A 20,826-nucleotide genomic window follows, 5' to 3' on the forward strand; every position below is an offset into this window, starting at 1 on the left:
CTAATCATATTTTCTAATCTTGACAGAGCAGGCATCAGGGAGTGTGTTGCTTTCCTTGTTGGGCACATAAAGCATGTGGTTTCAGCAGCTGCATCAATCCTGCTGGCCCTCTGTAACCTTATCTTTATCATACCTAGTCGCTGATGGTTCAAGGAGAAGCAGGGCATCCTGTAATACCTCCTTCATATGTGGGTGAACGTGTGTGAAGAACAACTGCACTTGAAAAATAATGTAAGGAAAAGTCTGCAGCATGAAATGATCACAATGTTGATCTAGACCTCACTGCAAATTAAGGAAGGAAAGCAGAGGTGAAGTTCTTTGGCCAAGGCTTTTTTTTTTGCTTTTTTTTTCATTTATTGGAGCAACTACCATTCTTCTGTTAAATAAAAGCAAAAACATCAGTTTCATATTTAACACATATCCTGTTCTAATCTCCAAATCAGTCAAAAGACATTAGCTGTCATGTTTCTTGTTTTTTCACACAAACTTTCCATCCACTTAAGCACACATATATATTCCTGGCTTCAAAGAGGCAGAGGTTGAGAAAACAAGACAACTGACATTTAATGAAAAATGTTCAAAGAGAAAGTGACTATGGGCATACATACTCAAATCTACACTTACTATCATTTTACAATCTGAATATCAACCAGTTGTGACTTCTCTTTGTGACAGGCAGCACATTCATGGAATAGGAACAATCACACATACTTTCCCATGGAAGCATTTTAAGCGTTATTTTGTCCAAGTGCTTAACACTTGGCTGCCCAGATATTTTTTCATTCTCACTATGGTGTAACTCTCCAGGTTGCTAGTACACCAACTCTGAACATGAAACCAAATGTTTAGAACACGTGCTTAATTTAACCATGTTTATGTCTTTAAATATTGGTCTTTTAGCTCTGACACAGGGATTAGGGAGTGTTACCAAGTAATGACCTGCTATTTAAAAATTATCAGCTATGTACTTTTACTTGTATAAAGTGTCTTTAACAAGGGCTTACAGAAAATCTTTGAAAAAAGCACAAAAGATACCTTCATTGTTTAATCTTTTCTCTCTTTAAAGGAGAAAGAGTAGAGTGATTAAAAAAAATCAGTGTGAAGCACAAAATATTCTTCTTCAGAGTAATTGGTGTGCACAGAATGCATCCAGCTAGTGAAGTCCCACAGCCTATCAGCAGGAACATAGATTGCACATTTACTAAAACCTGTCTGACCCTGTGTGAAGAAAGCAAAGAGAGGGGGGAAGCAAACCAGTGACAGCCATAGTCTGAACTTTGCCTGAGTGCTATTGATCTTATTGACTGGGGCACTGAAGTGCTGCTGTACATTAAGTAGGGAAGAACAACAGAAAATTACATTAATTCAAATTGTTAAATCAATATTTAGCAGTATAGTTAGTGGCAGTTGACCTTCAATACACCTTTAATAAAACAATAGTGAACTAGAACAGCAAGAGTCATAGGCAAAACAGTAATCTGAATTAGTGTGGAAGATGTGTTTTAAACTCCTGTATAAATGTAGACATTTCTATATAAGTGTAGACATTCCTAGCAACTACTTCTTTTCTGGTAGCAAGAAAAAGGTTCCTGTCACCATGTCTTATCTTTTGCAGTTTTATTAAATAGTCATTCAGAAAACCACAGACACAGACTTGGAAGAAATGGAAAATTTCTAATGTTTCACTGCCACATGTATTTTCTGATATGTTTGTGAAATTTGAGAAAAAGAATGAAAACAAAGAGTAACAATATTAATACAGGACTCTGCCACTGGTCAGTTTGTTTTAGCCACTGCCCATGCAGGGCATTGCTCTGTTAGATAAATGAGCTGCGTCCTGATCTGAGCCTCAGGGATTGCCTCTGTTGGATGATTCTGGTGAGGAAAAAAAAAAAGGTAACATTAATTTTTTTCACCAAGTTAGCACTTTGAAAATACAGGGAAAAAAAAGCAAACAAAAAGCCAATTTTGGTCAAAAAGTCAAATTTGGTAGTTGAATCTCACTGTAACAGGGTCCCAGGATGTACCCAAGCTGCTGCTGACTTTTCAAGTGAGATTCCTAAGGCAACACCTATGCAGCCAGGCTACTGGATCATAACATAGGACAAATGATTCCAAGAAATGTGGGCCCATTAACAGAATAATAGCGATGGGTTAATAAATCAAATCCAGCAGAAACACCTTAATCCAGTCAATTTTAAAATAATTACTAAATCAGCCTAGCAATGGTATCTTAGATCCCTAAGATCACTGGAAATCTAGGTTCAAATCATTTCTTCTTCATTAGCATCTTTTATTGCTAGCAAAGTACATCAGCTGTCTTGACTTACACTCAATTCTGCCTATCTATCAGAATGTTAATAATACTAAAACAGAGGGATGAGGTTTCTTGTTGAGACCTTATGTTTCACAGCCATAAATACAATTTAGCCTATTCAAAGAGAGACTAAAAAACTGTGGGATTTTATCTTGTCAGTCTTAAAAACTTGCATTATTCTAGGATCTCTAAATACATAAATCTTTGGGGGTACCCAAAGGCTGAAGCCTAAAATCTTGGAACTCTTTATGTAATATTATTCACTACACTTATTTAGGACAGTAATCTTCACATTTTCCATTTTTTGTTTTTTGACTGGGGAGAGAAGAGATCAGGCCTTCTGAATCAGATATGAAAGGCCATGCCCATCTGCCTTTTATCTGCCTGATGATTCAGTGCCTCAATGTGCATCTACAATCTTTTATAAGTGGTCTTCCTCCTTACCAGACAAAACATGTTCAATGCAATGCAAGCAAAAGGTAATACACTTTAAAAAAGCATGTAGAGTGATAATTCCTAAGCTGACTGTTTCTGGTCACGAAAGATTTTGTGATTAAACTAGATGGTTTTATTAAAATATCTGTCCAACACCCAGTCCCCTGGCAAGGGATGCTTTCCATGCTGGAAGTTTACAAGAATTCAAACAAAAAGAAAAAAAGAAAACAAAACAAACAAATGAACAAAACAAACAAACAAACAAACAAACCCCCTATTGTATCTATTCACCAAGAAGTATTAAAACAAGATATTTCTTCTAGTTCACATAATTCCAGAATTACAAGTGTTATTCTATGCTTGCCCTATAACTTCTACATAAACATTCACTACTAACTACCAACAGAAATACAACTTAGACTCCAAAATATCACCAGTATGGCCATCCTTTATTTCTTCTTTATCTGAAGTATGGAAAACATGGTGTGTGCCCTATTTTATGCATTTCATATGGTATTTCCCCAGCATATATCAAGGTAGTGAGAGAGCTAATAACATTTTTGTTTCCTTGCCTAGCATCAGTGACCAAACTGATGTTGCACTTATCTTATATCTAAAGCTGATAAAACACCTTACCAAACTACAAGGAAATTCCACAGATTGATAAGTGAACTCATTTAAATAAAACTTAGACCTCCAGAAATCCCCTTCAATTGCCATCTAATTCTTTAATCCCTTGATAGAAACCTAGGTTCTCCAGCACCAACTTTATAACAGTTTTCTATATTGCAAAATCTAGTTTAATTATTCAGACATAAAATAATCCTATCTTTCTACTTAACATTGCAGATTTACAGTTTAAAGAAAAATGAAAAAAAGAGGGTTTGGGTTTTTTTTAAATTATGACCACCTGAAGTAACGGAGCAAACCTGCTGATGTTATAAACCACAAGCTAGTTTTTAATTTAGCATTTTCATGTCAAGGTAACATTGTCCAGTTGGTTTATCCAGAAAAATAGTAGGCAAAACTGACCAAAGTAATCTTTGGGAAAAAAAGAATAATTACTTCCAATCAGTTCTTGGGGAAGTTAAAAATGATAGGTTTTATGAGATATGAGATCACTGTAGCTTATACCGGGATATCAGGTAAGTAAGTTGCTTTTTGATAACCAGAATTACTCAACTGCAGCAAGAGTCAGCATTTACTGCATCAAATTTGCTGTACTAATACTCTCTTAAATGTCAGCCCCCCCTGCCAAACCAAACAGGAATGACTGCCATGAAGACAACAGAGTTGTCTACGGCTGCTACAATCTACTGATACAGGGGGTTAGGCCCAAAAGAGTTAACTAAGAAATTTGGGCCTGCAAACAAGTTACCAACAACTAAAACGATCTGCACCCATTCTGTTCTACTTACTGGACCAAAAGCTTAAGAGAATAGTACAAGAACATGTAATAGGCCTAGAGGCAATAAATTAGAAATACAGCAGGATCAGGTAGACATTTGAATAGGAGAAATAGGCCTGGAGCCAGGGCCTTTTCCGAGCTTCAGTGAGCGGGTCAAGAACAATGGAAAGGAAGAAAGGTCAAGCTGAGGAAGATGAGTTAAAGCCCCCTGCCCCATGGAGGAAGACAGGAACTACCCCTCGAAATGGGGTGCCAAGAGAAGCCCCGCCCCAAGCTCCGCCTATTCTCCACCTATTTTTAATATGTATTGCTAGATGTTGTAATCGTTTGAATATGCATTTAATCACATCTAAAAATTGTATAAAGGTGCTGATTTTCTGAAGAGCCGGTGAGCAAGTTTGTCCCGTGCGAGCTGGCTTGCTCCCAACGTTGAATAAACAAATACCTTGCTGTTTAAAGATAAAAAAAGTCTCTGAGCAGTTTCTTGGACCGACTTTTCAGATTCACTACCATGCACTCTCTAATATTAACTACGTATTAACACAAGAACTTTACCTTCTTTCTGACAGTATTTCCATTTAGTTTAGTAGCAGCAGCTAGCATGAAACAGAGCAAAACTTTATTCAGCTATGTTCATTTTGTTGCCAGAATTTCTCAGGCTCTTGGAACAGAAAAGCATGTTTTCCTAACATGGATAACTTACCTCACAGTATTTCTAATATGATTTTAGAAATTATTGGTTAACTAAACATTAGATTTGTAAAACCTGGTTCACAAATTAATGAGGATTTTTTTATATATATATACTGGCATAGCTGCTAAAATTTTGAAAGCATCCACTGTGGCTTAATTATTTTAGTTCTAAATGCTCCCTAAGTCTTTTTTATTCATTATTTTTATCTGTATGGTTTGGAAAAGTTTTACATCTCCTTTGAAGTTTAAGTCAGAAATTTAGCAAGTGATGGAGGCATCATGTTTCCCTAATGCTTGGGTCCAGGAGGCTCTTGATAGACAGAGTAACTGTGAATTAAGGAATAATAAGCTCCTCTGACGTGAATATTTAATTACTGCACTGCCTTAATGCAGTTCACTGGTGCCATGAATGTCATTGAGGATATATTTTCTAACAGCTTGCTTTTCCTTTAATGCACCTTTCTGTTAAAAACAGATGACATTTTGTCATTACTAAAGCTGACGTGGTGCACGCATATCTCTAGTGAGTACACTTAAGTTATTATTTACTGTAAAACACGCAAGAGATTTAGACTTAGTCTATTTATTACTTTGGTGAATTTGTTCAAGTGTTACTTCTCTTCTGTTACCTAAATTCTGGAAAAAAATATTTACTTTCCTTTTATTTCACCAATTAATGAATTTCATTGCCAAAATAATGTCTTCTAGTCAAAGCATATGTTTAAAGAACATTAGGAAAATAGGTTATTTTTTGCCAAAAGTACACTGACCATTTTTCATTCTGTCATTCAAGTCACACTCCTATTTACACTTGCCAAAAATTTTAAATCAACCTGATGCATTCCCCAAAATGTCCCACACAACAGATTCTGACTTTCATTTAACATCAGTTGAACAGCTCCTTTACTGATCTCACAGAAAGGAATCAGCTTAAGAAAATGCTTTTTAAAATTCCTTAGTAGTAATTATAATTACTACTTCCTGTTAATTGTATACAGAATCACTCAGCAGCATATCATGCTCAGTATATTCACAAGAGACCTGCATTTTTCTTTCATGTCTATTATTTTCCAACACAAATGCTTTATCCATTGAAATGAAGTTATATAAATCATAGTGACTTCTTTTCAACCAAAGGTAATAGTAGACAAAAATCACATGATAGCTGGAAGTGTAATGCAGTGATCTTGTTTGACAGCTTCTCTTTTGGACAATGGAAACCTCAGCTGGTTTGACAAGAGCATGCTGCACTTGGAAGTCAAGTGTTATTTGCAGGAGAATGAGTTGTCATTGAAATGCTGCACTGGGTCTTTGATTTACATAAAACCATGTTATATTTAGTCTCTGCTCATGTATTTATGCTAAATCAGCATTGCTTCATTGGCACACAGAGGTTATCTTTCTGCCTATACTTCTTATAAGATCTTCCGAAGACTTCTTACTATTAGAAGGTATTATACTTCAGTTTAAAAATATGCATGAAATTGTACCTGTAATACTCATGGGTACTCAGATGTCTCCTAATATCCTGTCTTTCTGTTGAATTTGTTCTTCAATCTGCAATGAATGTCTGCAACCAATATTCACTTTCTAAAGGACTCCTCTTGAAGCTGTAGTGACTCCCAAGGTGCATAGTATCTTGGTAAATGTATGAAATGATCAAAATTATAGAATCATAGAATAATAGAATGTTAAGGGTTGGAAGGGACCTCAAAGATCATCTAATTCCAATCTCCCATATCGTTGGCAGGGACACCTCCCACTAGACCAGTTGCTCAAGGCCTTATCCTGCCCTTGAACGCTGTCAGGGTTGGGGCATCCCCTACCTCCCTGGGAAACCTGTTCCAATGTCTCACCACTTTCACAGTAAAATTTCCCCTCTTCCAGTTTGTATCTATTACTCCTTGTCCTATCACTACAGTTCCTGATGAAGAGTCCCTCTCCAGCTTCCCTGTAGGCCCCCTCAGATACTGGAAATCTGCTCTGTGGTCCCCACCCAACCTTCTCTTCTCCAGGCTGAACAGCTCCAACTTTCTCAGACTTTCTTCACATGGGACGTGCTCCAGACTTCTTACCAACTTCATGGCCCTCCTCTGGACTTGCTCCAACAGTTCCATGTCCTTCTTATGTTGAGGACACCAGAACTGTACACAGTACTCCATGTGGGGTCCTCACCAGAGCAAAGTAGAGAGGGAGAATCACCTCCTTTGACCTGCTGGCCACATTCCTTTTGATGCAGCCCAGGATTCTGTTGGCTTTTTGGGATGCAAGTGCGCACTGCTGGCTCATGTTGAGCTTTTCATCAACAATCACCCCCACGTTTTTCTCTGCAGGGCTGCTCTCAATCACTTCTCTGCCCAACCTGTAGGTATGTTGGGATTGTCCCAGCTCAGGTGTAGGACCTTGCACTTCACTTTGTTGAACCTTATGAGTTTTGTATCAGGCCTGTGCAGGTCCCTCTGGATGGCATTCCTTCCCTCCAGTGTGTCAACTGCACCACAAAACTTGGTGTTGTCAGTGAACTTTCTGAGGGTGCACTTGATCCCACTGTCCATGTCAGCAACAAAGATGCTGAACAGTACCAGCCCCACTACCGACCCCTGAGGGATACCACTCGTAATTGGTGTCCACCACCATGTGGACAATAAGCTGTTGACCACAAGTTTTTGCACGTGGCCACCCAGTCATTTCTTTATCCACCAAGTGGTCCATCCATCAAATCCGCATCTCTCCAATACAGAGACAAGGATGTCATCCAGGACAGTGTCAAACACTTTGCACAATAACTTGTCAAACTATGTCAAACACTTTAAATATCCAGGTAGACAATGTCAACTGCTCTGCCCCTATTCACCTGTGCTGTAGCCCCATCATAGGAGGTCACCAAATTTGTCAGGCATAATGTCAGGCATGATTTCCCCTTTGTAAAGCCATGTGGGCTGTTACCAATAAACTCTTTATTTTCCATATGCCTGAGCACAGTTTTCAGGAGAATATGCTCCATGATCTTGCCCAGCACAGAGATGAGACTGACAGGTCTGTAGTTCCCTAGGTCTTCTGTTTTCCACGTTTTAAAAACAGGGTTATATTTCCCTTTTTCTAGTCATAAGGGACTTCATCTCACTACTACTATGTGCGTTTGTGTAGAGGTATCTGAGCCAGGCCATGGATAAAGCCACCTCACTGGCTGGAGTACCTGGAATGTCATTGCCCTATATATCACAGGTGTTGGCATCCAGCTTGCAAGATTGGGATGGATAGGTGCCTTCTCCCAACAAATTTAGTTTAAAGCCTGCTTCACTAATCTGGCAAGTCACCAACCAAAGGTAATTTTTCCCTTTTTCGACAGATGGAGCCTATCAGCCCCCAGTGAAACAGGCTTGGAAAAGCATGTTCCTGAGTAACCAAAACCCTTACTATTGTACCATTGCTCTAATCACTTATTTACCTGCCAGATTCATCCGCCCATTTTGAGCCTCTCTCCTTTTGGGAGAGGGTTATTAAATTATCGGGGGGGGAGGTTATTTTTTTTAAAAGATGCAATACTTGATCTTACAGATGGATTTTTAATACATTGTCACATTAGACAGGAATATCTTTCATTTTGTTCTGGTCATAACAAAAAGTATGTCACCAGGTTTGTTCACTAGTGTGTTAGTATGGAATCTGTTAGTGTGACAAAATTGCATCCCATGTAAAGCTATTGATGTTGGTGATTAGACAACTCCTTTAGGGACAAATGCAAATATTCATGGTAGACTGTGACATCAACGCAAAAAGACCAAACCACAAATACATCATACCCTTCTATGGTATCCAGGTAGTTTGTCATACGTAAAAAGGAATTAATTAGGAGAATGTCCTCAATTTACAGCATACAGGGAGATCCTGGTTTCTTGTCTACTTGATAAATAGAGAAATCATGGCTAGGCTTCGCGAATGAAGATTTGGGAAGGCTCTATCCACATTTGTTACATGCACGCTGGTGGTTTATGAGGTCAATACGAGACAGACATATCCGATTGCAAAAGGCACAACAGAAAGACGCCTTAGATGGTGTATTCTCCAAGACACGGTTCTTTCTGCATTGTCTTTTCTCCTCGAGAGTGATCCTGCGTGTGTTCTCAAAGGAGACAGCTGCATTACAGATGGTGTGTCTCCAGGCCTCCCGATTTGAGGCCAGAGTAGACCAGTTTTGGTGATCAATATGGTCAAGGCTGAGATGTTGTTTCAGGGAGTCCTTGTGTCTTCTCTTCACGGCTCCTCTCATGCTGGTGGCAAGTTCACCATAAAGCAGGATCTTAGGAAGGTAGTGGTCCTTTATCCTTGAGATGTGCCCTGCCCATCACAGCTGCGTTCTCAGTAACATGGCCTCTATACTTGTGACTGCTGCTTGCTCTAGAAAAGATGTATTGGTCACATAATCTGACCAGCGGATGTTAAGGATTGTACGGAGGCAGCGTTGATGGAAGCGTTCTAGGAGTCGCAGGTGGTGGCGGTAGATGACCCATGATTCGGAACCATACAAGAGAGTAGACAGCGCTATGGCTCTGTAAACACTGATCTTGGTACTTTTCTTCAAGTGTTTATTATGCCATACTCTTTTGTGGAGTTTTCCAAAAGCACTATATGCCTTAGCTAACCTGTTGTCTATCTCTCCGTCAATCTTACCATCCGAGGAGATGAGGCTACCAAGGTAATTAAACTGCTGGACTGATTTGAGCTCTGATTGGCCAATGGTGATGTGGGGATGATGGGGGACTTCCTGAGGTGCAGGTTGATGGAGGACCTCTGTCTTCTTTAAGCTGACTTCCAGCCCAAAGAGCTCAGCAGCATCTGCAAAGCATGATGTTAAACGCTGCAGGGCTGCTTCTGTGTGGGCAACAAGGGCGGCGTCATCAGCATAAAGCAGCTCCCGGACAAGATGGTTTAAGGTTTTGGTGTGGGCCTTCAGTCACCTTAGAATAGAGAAATAATAAGGATGGAAATCTCTTACTGGAGAACTTTGAATTCAAGCTACAAAATCAGTTCTAAGAAATTTACATTGAGTGGTTAGGGAAGGGAGGGTAAACAAGGTGTGAGCATGCCATCCAGTATAGTCTCAGAAAGGAATCATCATTTCACCCTTATTTAGCCCTATAAAGTCACATTCTTCACTCTGAGATGTTGCCTCTGCATTATAAAGGTCAAATGAACAAGATTAGTATAAACAGCTACATGCACAGGAATATATAGACTATAATTAAAAGGTGTATGGTAAGAGAGCTCTTCAGTTTTCCTCTCCTTGATGATAACTAAAATTAGGCTCCTGTTTTGGCAGTGAAGTGACTAAGACAGGGAGCACAGGTCTATGGGGAGCTGGGAAACAGAGAATGTATGGAAAAGTATTTTACCCAACCACACATAATTTACATTTCTCACCTTTCATGGTCCTGGATGACAGCATTTATTATCCTTTTCTGAAGCATATTTTGACTAAAATGACCTTTTCATGTTTTGCAAGTATGGATAACATTTTCCTAATTAATAAGAACACACTGAACTCACTGAATGCTGAAAATAAAAATAATACAACCTCTCACTACAATTCACAAGTAAATAAGTAACATGACCCATTCTCTGCTACAATTGTGTTATAAGAGGATTTAACATATATAAACATCTGAAGGCTCTTCCCAGTGGTGCCAAGCAATAGGACAAGAGGCAACAGTGAGAAACTGATGCACAGGAAGTTCCACCTAAATATGAGGAAGAAATTCTTTACCATGAGGGTGACTGAGCAGTGGAACAGATTGCCCAGAGACGTTGCGGAGTCTCTCCTTCCCTGGAGACATTTAAAAGCCATCTGAACACAATCCTGAGCACTGTGCTCCAAGGAGCCTTGTTTGAACAGGGATGTCGGACTAGGTGCCCTTCAGTAGTCCCTTCCAGCCTTAAACATTCTCTAACTCCATGATAAGTCAGGAGTAATTCTTCCATAATCAACAGATCCACACCAAAATAAAGCTCCCATGGCTCAGCCTCAGAACCTTCACAGTTTGTCGTGCTGGCTTCTAACCAGCGAGACTCTGTTTAGGAGCAGATGCAGGCTGGGTTTTGCTGGGAGGTCCTATCAGGCCCAGGTCAGCTTATGACAGTAGAGTGTCTCTGGAGGTCTCACAGCTCTGGCAGTCCTAACGTAGAATCAGAAGGAGCTATAACCCACAGAGCAGGGAGAAATTTGAAAAGAGGACAGAAGCTCAGAAAGTATAATTCTTATGCTCTTAAGTGATGGTTAAGGAAAGTTTCTATTCATATTATAGATAATCTTGTTCTTAAATGGAGTTTAAAAGCAGTGAGGATGTCCTGCTTTGGAAGGACTTGGTCCTGTTGGTAAAAATTGGTTCAAACAAAAATACACACATCTCTATGTGAGTACTGCAGATGAATGTTTCCCATTGTTGATGAGCTACAGAAAGTAGAACTTTTGCCATATGACACTAAATTATGAGAAACTTATTCATGTTCTCTTATGATAATAGATTCATATTCCTTATTTTAAGAAAGAGGTGCCCAAGCTAGCAGACTTAGATCTTCAGAGCAGTTAGACACCTGCTCTGTGAGCAGATATGAAAGCATCATCTGCATTTGAAGCATAAAATTCTTGAGTTGCACACTTTGAACTTGGGCCAGAATTTCAGAGTTCAGTATCCAGCAGCTCCTAGCATTTTATATTGTCCTACTGGGTACAAAGTCCTTCCAAAAAATTTGACTACTATGGTACCCTTGTGAAGTACAGTCACCAAAAGAAAAACCAATTTCCACTTCAACGGTCAATGTATTTATTAAATAAGAACTATTGCTCTTTCTAACTACAACTGTCTATGTCCCATATTTTGGTTTTGGTTATAATAAAAATGCATCTGACAAAGTGCATTTTTTACCACATACTTTTTTGATTTCTCTACTAGTAAAAACAGTTTTGTTGAAACTTTCTTTTCTTAAAGTTTTCAGAGACACCCAGGAAGTTTGAGTCTATATTTTTTGCTACAAAGTACCTGAAGATAGAAGTGCTAAGTGGAAGTGACAATGCAATCTTAACTACCTACCATATCATAATACTGATTTCCCTTGCAGTAACAAGATATAAGTGCAAACATGCTTAAAATAGTTCTGATTTCAGTCTAGATCCAGAACCTGGCTGAGAAAATGATGGAGAAAACTATACATAAGTAAAACCTACATTTAACCAGTATGTTTGTTGTATTATCCATCAAAGTTAGCACCAAAACATGCCACAACCAACCAATCATCATTAGGATAGCCTCAAATTGGACCAATTAATGTGTTACCTTACCGAAGTGGTAATTTTTTATTAGCAAATGTTGCATTCATATAGAATTCATCATGGTTTACATGAGGATTTTAATAAGATTGCTAATTAGTGAGAATGAACACTCTACCCCATACTGGGTAAAACCAACAGTCCAGGATTAAGTCAAGCACCAGGACAGTTATTAGTGGACTCTGTCTATTCTTCTGGACAGTAATTACTCAAAGTATATTAACCTTTCAAGGAAAAGTTGGGAAAAAAGACAGAATGACATTAACTGAATCAGCGATCAAGAAATTGCAGAATGTAGACAAGATGATGTTGATATATTCTCAAAGAGAATGGAGAGAACATGAAAAAAATCCTTGCCTTCATTCCCAATATGGGTGGGGTTTTTTGAAGTTGTAGGTTATGTGTGTGCCCCAGGGCCAATACTTTAAGTACATGAAGCAGGAAAGCATCCATAACTCTCTAGGTACAGGGACTGAGAAATGAGCAGTCTTTAGGAATTCAAGCTCTGACAAGCAAAAAAGAAAGAGAGTCACAAGTAAGTGGAGTCACCTGAGTCTTTAAACACAGACAGTGAGGATGTGAGGGTCTGTAGGTTTTATGAATGACAAGTTTTTCTTTACTCTTAGTTTGACCTGAGACCATCTTGACCACAGTTGCATTAAACTAGCAAAATAACATGGCATTCTATCCAGCCAGCCATGGCAGTACTTTAGAGAAAGAAAGGATCAATACCTGAAGTGCCTTCCACAGCTCTGCTGAGTAATTCTGAAGGTAAATACCTACTTCTCTGCCAGAACAGCTGTGGGCTTTGTTATCATGGTCTGTATGGCCTGAGTGACTAATCAATATCAATCCCACGCAAGAAAAGACACCACAGTTTTATGTATTTTGCATTCCTCTTTTGTAACCAAGCAGAGACCAATTCTGCAAAAAGTGGGCTTCAATACCATAGTGGCATTTTATGCAAGTCCTTGACAAAACATAATTTTGATCAACGCTTTCTACAATTTGTCCAGGTTTTTTAGTCTAGCAAGCAAGAGGGTGACAGTGAGGAGGAAGAGACAAAAATGAGCAGTATGGGATGAAATCCTACAAATATGAGAGGGGGTTTTTTTGAGAGGGGTTTTTTTTGAGCTGAAGCAGTAATTGGATTGCTCTTACCAAAGTCAATCACAGCTGGTTTTCTGATGTGCAGGAAATTGAAGTGTGTTCTTAAAAATGATGGAATAAGAACCTAGATTTTTTCATTCTCTCTTATCCTCCCAGGAAAGAAAAAAAAAAGAGTTCTAAATGCTCTAATGTCATATTTACCATGAGAAAAACAGGTAGTATCCCCTCAGACAACAATACTTAGAAGGTTTTCTGGTGCAAAGCACAGAGATTTAAGTACCAAGAGGTCTGATCTCACACACCTGGAATAGGTTCCAAAAAGAGGAATTTTACCTATATTGAAATCTGCAGCCATCAAAGCACTGTTGGCTACTGCAGTCTTGGCAGCATCAACCTACATAATTGGTTGCCTTCATCTGTAGACTCTGGACACCTGGGATCCAGCGGTCAAGTATCACTCTGCATGAAAACAAGGTCCCTGTAACATGAAGTTCCTGAGCAGTCTACCAAGTCCAACCAGGAGGCAAGTATCAGAAAGGTCTTTGTTAAGAAAAAAAATTATGCACTGAAACAGGTACTTCCAGAAGAAAAACAAACAAACAAAACAAAACAAAACAAAAAATTTTATTTCTACCAAACAGAATTTTTTCAGAAACTCATGATACTTCCAGAGCATGTGAGACACATTACTCTGAACTCAGTCAACTCTGAGTTCAAGTGTGATTTCTTTTACATACAGTTAGTTCTACTGGACTAGAACTGAGTTACACAAAACACTAAGGCACAAATTCTCCAAGCATAAACACATATACCTGTTTAGTTCAGGTATGGATGTCATGTCAAGTATAATCACAACTGTTTCCAGGATCAAGATCTAATCTAAATTACTTGCACATACAATGTCTTAATGTGCATGTGCGATAGTAAAATACACACACATACACTCAGAGCAAATATTACCCTGTCTCAATGGTACACAACCGAAGTACCAACAAGCAGGAAGGTAAATGTGGCTTTCTTTTGTTAGACTTCAGGGGAAGAAATTATCTAACTCCGATGAGAATATTGATTTTACGTTTTAATTATTATTCTAATAGAGTCACTTTCATTTGCAATTACACATTTCATTTTACGATTTAAAAAATCATCACAGTGGGAGATAAATCAGCAGACATTCATGTTTCAGCCTGAAATTTCTGATGCAATTTGCATAAAAGACACCATCTCAAGGAAAATACATTCCTGGTTATGTTTTTATATAGTGGAAATAACTGCAAAAAAAACCAGAAAAAAACACCTTAAGCAATACAGCATCTAGTTCACTGATTATTTTTGTGATTTTAGAGTAACAGAAAGAGAAAACAGAAAAAGAAGGCACTATGAGTAACTTCTGTAAGTCATTTGTGCCAAAGAAATATTCAAAAAAAGGGGAATGAGAGTCAGGAACAGATTAGTCAATGTTTACAAGGTTAAAAACACAGCTATTTAAGACAGATTCTAGTCACAAAAGAATGTCCTAAAGAAATCTTTTAGTAATGGTCTGAAAATGTAGCATTCTCACTTCCCAAGCTTTGCACAGTAGATAACGCCAGAGAGGAACACTGTGGTTTTTTATCTAAAACTATACCTTTGTGTCTAAAACAGTTCTGCAGCCAAGAGAATCTGGACCACCTGGAAAAATAGAAAACAGAGACAAAGCGGATGAACTTAACTAGATTCTATGGCTTCAGAGAGAACAAAACCAAAACAAAACAAAAAAATGAAGACTTTATAAGATTATTTGCATCTGATATTCTAACAAGGATCAGCTACTGAATGTTCTAACTATCTAAGATCAAGTGAGGAAAATGTCACTGTACAATAAAGCATTGAAGTATTTGAGATACAGAATTCTTTGGGAAATTCTTTTAAGCTGATTGAGAATAGACAACCAGCTCTGACTGGATTTGACTTTCGATTCAAGCCTACTACAGACAGTTGCCAAACATGACCAAAGATATTCAACATGCAGGGAGCAGTTGATGACACATTCCAGGAAACACAATACAAGCAGCAAAAGACAAAAGTTTCTTGGAAATTGTGAGCATTCCTAGTTTTGCGGAGGGAAAAGGGAAGTACTTCATTTACTGATGGACTTGCTAAGGCTGTGTAAGCCAGAATAGCATGGTAAATGAGTAAAACAAAAATACAAATCTGCTTCTCAGCCACTAAACACATTTTAACTTGCAACTTATTGTCAAAATATGAAGTCAGCAGCAAGCTACTCAGTGTGCTAATACTGCTGATTTGATTTCAATTTAATTTGAAAGATTGTAAGCACCCACAGCATTCAGGAGGTGATTCACGTTCACTCAGTCTTGAGGCAGGAGCAGGACATTCCCAGGTGATATAGTCCCAGCTGTTGCCACAAACAAATTATATTAACCACATGCCACTACCCTAGAGGCAAAGACACAACTGAAATGAACATATATGTAACTGAGATTAGCTCAGTTGGTCAGAGCATGATGATAATAATGTCAGGGTGGCTTTGATCCCTGTATAGGCCATTCACTGAAGAGTTCAAGTATCCTTATGGGTCCCTTCCAACTCTGTGACTATCTACAGTAAATTTCCTGTATTGTTTCTATTTTGAAGATAACAGCCTCTGCCTGAGAGGATTAAGCAAGGCTGACCATGACCACCTTTATTCCCACCACAGCATCACATACCGCACATCACACCATAGGTTTCACTCAGACCTTGAGGAAGACAGCGTCCTGCAGATATTCTTTGCACAAACCCAAGGCAAGTGTTTACAACACTTCAGGAACTGTGTGGTTTGACAACAGATGGTTGTTCGATAGCAACACGTTTTACACTGCTCAACCAGGAGTTCAGTCATATCACTCTATCACAAAACCACACCTAGCCAAAAGCCAAAGCTAAAATTTTAAGCTTTTAACAGCTGCATGAAGTAAACAGATATGTCAAGCCAGCCGTGAAAGAAATAACTGCACGTTTACAAAGTCTCAATAAAACATTCAGTGCCAATGTGCAGGCCTGGATATTTGCAGCAGGACACAAAATTAGAATCAGACCTACTGCACAGAGAGGTTGTGGAGTCTCCCTCACTGGAGAAATAAAAGAATTGCCTGGATGCAATGTGCTCTAGGATGATCCTGCTTGAGCAGAGAGGTGTGGCCAGATGACTCAGTGTGGTCCCTTCCAACCTGACCCATTCTGTGACTCTGTGATACAGTGCACCATTATGGTGACACAAAACCTCCCAGGGACTCTGCGAGGAGAAAACCATTTTCTAATGATAAATTATGTTCTGGAAAAGAGCTACGTATGTGAACAGAAGGCTCCATGGGTTTTGGTTTGTTTAAGTTTTGGTTTAAGTGAAGGGGTACATGGTTTTCAAAAACCACAAATACAGACATTCATTATGAAAACTTGCATCCTGAAATACAGTGAGAATTAGCAACCTAGGAAAAGCATCTGCACTAGTAAGCAGCCAGCATCATTGAAGACATCCTCAAAAATGCTGCATACCTACAAAAAAGAGCAAGATAGGACACTGAAAATAAGCCCAATTTCAAATCACACACAAAACCCAGTGCTTCCTTCAACGTTGGGACGTAAAAAAAAAAAATCTTTCAGGTTCAGAGGGAAAGAGGTTAATTGCTAAATAGAAGGGTGAGGTTGAATGCTGAGTTGGAAAGAATGAGGATAGTGATGACAACTCAAGTTTTATTATAATGATAAAATACAATAAATGTAAGTAAGGTACAGTAGCTGCATTTGTGTTCTGTTGTATGAACAGAGCAAAAGAAAGATTACAATAATCAGCTACCTGACAACAAAGGCATGTAGAATGCATGTACAAAGGACCTTAAAATATTAGCATTTGAGGGTATGTGAGAAAATCAGACCTGTTCAACTAGCTTTGTACATTCATTTTGCACTTCAGCAGTGAGCACATTTCCCTTAAGAGCACTGCTCCTGAATCGTAGAATCATAGAATACCCTGAGTTGGAAGGGACCCATAAGGATTTTGAGTCCAACTGCTGTTGGAAGACAAACATGTTTTGGCTTTAAACACAGATACTACAGAGAATCACATTGTACCTTCCAAACCAGTCTACTTAAAAGCAAGTAGGAACTACTCCAGAGCAAGGAGGAACTTAAAAAGAAAAAAAAAAAAAAAAGGTGAACTTCAAAAGTGGCAAAAATGAGTGAGGAAAAGGATGTAAGGTTTTCAGCAGAATTTCAAAGCACTGAGTAAGTACAGAGACTTGTCCTCTTCTAGGCATAGATGGCAACATATGAAGACTTTGTTTTGTAGAGAAGCTGGTTCAGTCACAGTTTAATTCCTTTTTTAATGCTTAAGTCCACTTCTTTTGTTTTAGCTGAAGTATACAATTAATCCTCTAAAATTACGGTACTAACTTCTGGAACACCAAATTAATTTTAGAGAGTTTGCTGACAGAACTTTTTATTTTACAAGTTAAAATTAATTAAAGCTTAGACTCTTTAAAAAATAAAGAATCTATTGAACTTACTTTGTCTCATTGTAAAAATATGTTCCTTATGTGTAGTCTGAATTTACTCTCTTTTAGTTTAAAATCATTACCCCTCATCCTGTTACTACAGGCCCTATTAAAAAGTCCATCCCCATCTTTATTTTAAGCCCCTTTATTGAAAGGCATGGTGGGTGCCTTTGTTCAAAGAAGCATTTACTTCCTTTAAGGAATCATTTCAGTCATGTTTTCAAGGTTTTCTCTAAATATTGACAGCTAGAAATATTTTTGGGATGACAGCTAAAATTCACATGTAACCATGAACTCAGGAACATAAGCTGTAAGTCAAAGTAGTATTATGAAACTGCCTAATTTGAGATGTGTATCTGCAACACATACAGATGTGTTAGATTATTTGATAGTAATCTACATCCATGCCACAATACTGGCATCATAGGGAGGATTTCATCAGCCTGAGAGTTGTTCCGTTTTTATAGTCTATTTGACACACCAGGTATTAAACCTCCTCATTTTTCATCATCTTACAATTTCTTCAACCTCTTGTGTATTCAAACTTATTTAAAAAATTATTTTTACATATGTTTGTTCACACTCCTGTTGTTACTCACTGAGAAGATATGAGGGAAAATAATTTCTAGTATATGCAGCTTTGAATAATCTAGATATTTTTTAAAAAATAACAAAATCCCCACACACTTTCTATCAGTTTACTTCTTTCCATAGGAAGGGTACATAAATCCAAAAATAACCAAGGCCTCCAATTACACAAGCAAACACAGAATCAATATAATCAAATGTTACTGGATGGAAAATATTAAAGAAACTATAAAATATTTCCTAGGATCGATTATTCAGCACAGAGAAAGTTTTGACAGTTCTGGTGTATAAGCCCAGGCATAGGAAATACAGCACTGGTATCTAAACAATTGACTTGAGCCTAATAAGAAATGAGACTAATTTGCTACACAGAGAATTAGTAGAAGTAGTTCAGAAAAAAATAACCAGAATCCACAGTTCCATGGAATTTATTCCTCATTTTAATTTCTAAGATTTCTAATGTACTTAGTAATAAAAATTTGAAGTGGGTAAGAGTGTAATTAGGCTTCGTATGGATTTTCTTTACCTGGCAGTAATAGGAAGCTACACTGCCAGCCCATGGAATACTACAGATTATGTCTAAGGTCCACAAAGGGAGGAAAGTGAACACTGCATGCCTGATTGAAACAAAAGACCTTATGTGTTCTACAACATAATAAACTGCAGTACAGCATGGTGGACTTTAGTCTGGCAGAGGAAAGCAACAAATGCATTAAGGTTTTTGCAGTAATAATTATTGTTTTTCAGCAACAGATTCACTTAGATATCTCATTGCATAAAATAATAAACTGTGTATTTAGTCCTATTTTATGGCAGAATTTTACTCTTAAAAAAATATAAAAGAAAATATATGCCTCATCACATTAGTCTGTCTTGCTGTTTAACATCATCTGTAATGATCTTTTGAGAATCTGACTGAAAGCCTGGAGTTTCTCTACATGATGTCCCTTGGAAAACATCACAGAATTCCTGCCGTGTAAAATTAGGCCTAATCTTAATTATCTTGCTGTCTGTTTCCTGAGCTTAATTAACTTTTATGAGTGCTTTTCTACACTGCAATGAGGACTAAACCCATTTTGTCTTATTCAGCACTGCATAATTTCTTTTCCCTCAGTTCCTAGGACAACAAAAAGCTCTTCACAGTCCTAATTGTTATGGCAAAAGCTAAGGTATGAAATTTGAAAGAAAGCTACCACAAAAAATTTGAGAATGTTCAGCCATGCATACAAATAGAAGGACAGAAATCTGCAAATATTGAGAGATAATCCATTCTATCCTCTAAATGAACTGACTTTAAATATTTAATTATCTTGTTAAGTAAATTCAGATTATAATACTCAAATCCTAGTCATTATAGGTCATGAGGCTGTTTTAGGTGAATTACAAATTGTCTACAGTCCACAGTGCTCAAATAAGTTTAGAATAATATCGCAGCTAATTTACATGGTCAAGCCTTCTCTCTTACTGCTTGCCCAAATTTTCCTGTGATTTGGCCATTTTCATAACAAGAGAGAACAACACAATGAAAGTTGAGCATGAATTGTAGCATCTCACTTTCCTACTGCTTGAATTTCACTCTGTTTTTTTCAGATGATAAAACCATCTGTATTCTTTAGAGAAAAAAAAAACACAAAGACTGCTTACTTCACTTTTTGCCCATTCATGAAAAAAAGGGCAGTTTTATTTAAATTGGCTCTCTAAAAATCCAACACATTTATTTTAGTTAAAAGAATAATTTCTTTCAAGATCAGACAACCTCCATTAGTTCTTACAGTGCATTTACTACGTATGACTCTCTTCACTTCTACCATGCCAGCAAGAAGCAGAGCGGTTTCGTCTCAAGGTATGATCAGATTAGGACTCTGTGAATGATTAGCCGATATGCAGATGTTCAACTAAACTGCTTTTTAATAATACCAAAGGCAGAACAGACAAGTGAAAAACCAGGAAGTGGATAGCAATCACCCTCTAGTCTATGGTTTACTAGATTTTACAGAATATTTGTTTGACTTATCAGGACTTGATCCTGTCATTATTTGACTGTCAGCATCAGAAGACAGATACAGACATTAAAATAACCAACACGAAAGAAAAAATAATCAGCTCAAGCATCTGTCCAGAAAATAGGGAAATCTAAGCTCTGCTTTCTGCTGCCACTTTTCCCATAACACGCACAAAAACCAACTAAAAAGCTTAGCAATAACTTCATCAAAGGGAACAAAAAACTCGATGATCATAAATGACTAACAATAAACTAGCTGTACCCACTCATGATGGGGTAATAACTCTATCCACTTGGCTCTTCTCCTCTGTTAACCTAGACACCAACAAAGTACCCTTTGTTTTAGAAAACAACGCCCTGCATAAGGAATGAAGGGTGCCAAAGGGTCACTTTCAGCAGCTATGGATTACAGCC

Source organism: Chiroxiphia lanceolata, chromosome Z (assembly GCF_009829145.1).
Source record: "Chiroxiphia lanceolata isolate bChiLan1 chromosome Z, bChiLan1.pri, whole genome shotgun sequence".
In the NCBI taxonomy this organism is placed as follows: domain Eukaryota; kingdom Metazoa; phylum Chordata; class Aves; order Passeriformes; family Pipridae; genus Chiroxiphia; species Chiroxiphia lanceolata.